The following is a 2,616-nucleotide window of genomic DNA, read 5'->3' as shown; positions in this document are numbered from 1 at the left end:
AGCGCAATGACGTGTGCTGTATACTTAAGTTAGTGGTTATGTCTGCAGTGGTTATTCTTTATACAGTTAACCAGCTCAGTACAGAGGAGCGAGTTTTGCGCATGCTAATGCAGATCCATAGATTCACGGGCTTGGAAAGAACATCAAGAAATCGTGTTTTTCCCCCTACTCAAGGCAGGGGACAAGCATTGGAAAGGCTACTTAGAGAAACCGTGGAATCTCCATCCTTGGAAATGGTCAAGAGCAAGTTAGACAGACACTTGGCTGGGGTGGCTTAGCCATGGATGATCCTGCCTTGAGCAGAGGGCTAAACTAGATGACCTTGTGAGGTCCCTTACAGCCCTACTTGCCTACAATCCCTGTCCAAACCATCCCGAAGTAATGCTTGTCTAACTTGCATTTAAAAGCCTCCATGATGAAGATCCCACAACCTCCCTAGGTAACTTGTTCCAGTGCTTAATCATCCCCAGAGTTAGATACTTCTTCCTCACAGCTAATCTAAAACCCCTTGTTGTAATTAAAGCCCATTACTTCTTGTCCTGTCCCCTGCACACACAGAACTGTTGGTTGCCACCCTCATTATGACAACCCCTTTTGTATATGAAGACAGATGGGGAGTGAAGGAGACACAGATCTTATCTTAAAAGCATTTCCCTGTGTGTTTTAATGCTGGTGCATGGGTAAATTTTGTCTGGGATTTACAAAAATGCATGGATGCCTAAGTGCCTTAATAAGATAAGATATATATACCCCATATAGCAGCAACCCTGGAGGGATTAATGAAGGACCAAATTAGCTCCCCCAGCTGTGAGCAAGCAGCTGATTAGTAACAGCTGCTGTGACAAGCCACAGTGGAGGCAGAATTGAGGCAGGAGGTGAGGAAGTATTAGGGTCAGAGGTTGAGAGTTGCTGTGGGAGGAGGAGTGCAGACAGAAAGACTGATAAGCAGTAAAGGTAGGAAGCAGCGAGGGGCTGCAAGGACCAGCCTTGAGCTGTTGTAACACAAGGTACTTGGGGTTGAGCCTTGAACAGTGGGTGGGCCTGGGCTCCCCTCCCTTGCAGAAGACCAAGCGATGTCCTTGGGCCTTGCTTTTCAGGGCCAGCAAGCACCAGTCAGCCTACCCTGCAAACAAAGGTCTATGCTGAACTGGGTATTGAGCCCTCTGGGCTGTTGGGCATGAGCTTGAACTTCCTGATGCCTCAAGGGGGTGGAGAGGTAATACAGATTCGAGTAGTCGGGCTGCTGTGCTGGATCTGACTGCATGGGGCACCATGGGCAATAGATGAGCCCTTTCACACCGGAGAAATGAGATTTGCAATCTCTGCTTCTGGTCTGGTCGCCCTTGATGCTGTAGGCATGAGTTGCAGAATTACCAGTCCTTGGGAGTCCTGAGTTAGGTCTGAAACAAAAAATATTGAGGGTTTGTTTTGTTTTTAAATCTGATTTTTTTCCCCTATATTTTTCCTGGTTTCTGAGCCCCTGGGCACACGTAGTACATGCAAACTTTTCTCTTGCCACCATGAAAGACACTCAAAATGCCAAGACTCTCACAGGATCCCAGGCGTGGATGCTGAGGACTGTGGGATCTGTGATAAAATTGGGAGAGCTGATAACCGGAAGTCTGGTTGTGCCCTTCATGTGCACTGATAGGTAAGGACAATGTCCCGCATAAGAACCATGCTTGAGGAGAGACAGCAGGTCACAGAAGGGGATGTCCCTTCCTGGCACACGTAGCGGTTGAGTGGACTGTTGTGTAGGGGTCAGTGGAGCCCTGACCCTGCCTCTTCCTCTTCGTGAGGACAAAGGCCCCTGGCAGCACCTAATGGAGGTCAGCAGCTCTGAATGCCTAGCAGGAGACCAGTCTTATATCTCACATATTCAGAGAAGTTTAGGGCTGGAACGGCCTTGCAAGATTGCTGGCCCTGACAGTATGCATCCCAGGGTACTCAAGGAGCTGGCCAGCATCATAGCTCAGCCCCTGACACAGATCCTCAACAGCTCCTTGGCTCTCAGGTGAAGTGCCTGATGATTGGAAGAAGGCCAATGTGGTGCCTATCTTCAAGAAAGGGAGGAAAGTGGATCCCTCAAACTACAGGCCCATCAGCCTGACCTCTATCCCGGGGAAGGTCTTAGAAAAGATTATCAAAGAGGCCATCCTTAATGGACTGGCCAATTGCAACATCCTGAGGGATAGCCAGCACGGGTTTGTTGTGGGTAGGTCTTGCTTGACCAATCTCATTTCCTTCTAAGACCAGGTGACCTATCACCTGGACAAGGGAGAAGAGATTGATGCTGTATATTTTGACTTCAAAAAGCCTTCCATCTGGTATCCCATGATCACCTCTTGGCAAAACTGGCCAACTGCGGCCTTGGGCCCACCACGATCTGCTGGCTGGGAAATTGGCTCTGTGGTCAGACCTAGAGAGTGGTGGTTGATGGAAATCAGTCTTCATGGTGCCCTGTGACCAGTGGGGTCCCCCAAGGCTTTGTCCTTGGACCCATATTGCTCAACATCTTCACTAATGATGTGGACATTGGAGTCAGAAGCAGGCTGGCCAAGTTCACCGATGACACCAAACTCTGGGGTAAAGCATCCACACCTGAGGACAGGAGGG

The sequence above is a fragment of the Gavialis gangeticus genome, unplaced genomic scaffold (assembly GCF_001723915.1).
Source record: "Gavialis gangeticus isolate Ggan-Ray unplaced genomic scaffold, GavGan_comp1, whole genome shotgun sequence".
Taxonomy (NCBI): Eukaryota; Metazoa; Chordata; order Crocodylia; family Gavialidae; genus Gavialis; species Gavialis gangeticus.
This window is presented reverse-complemented; position numbering follows the sequence as displayed.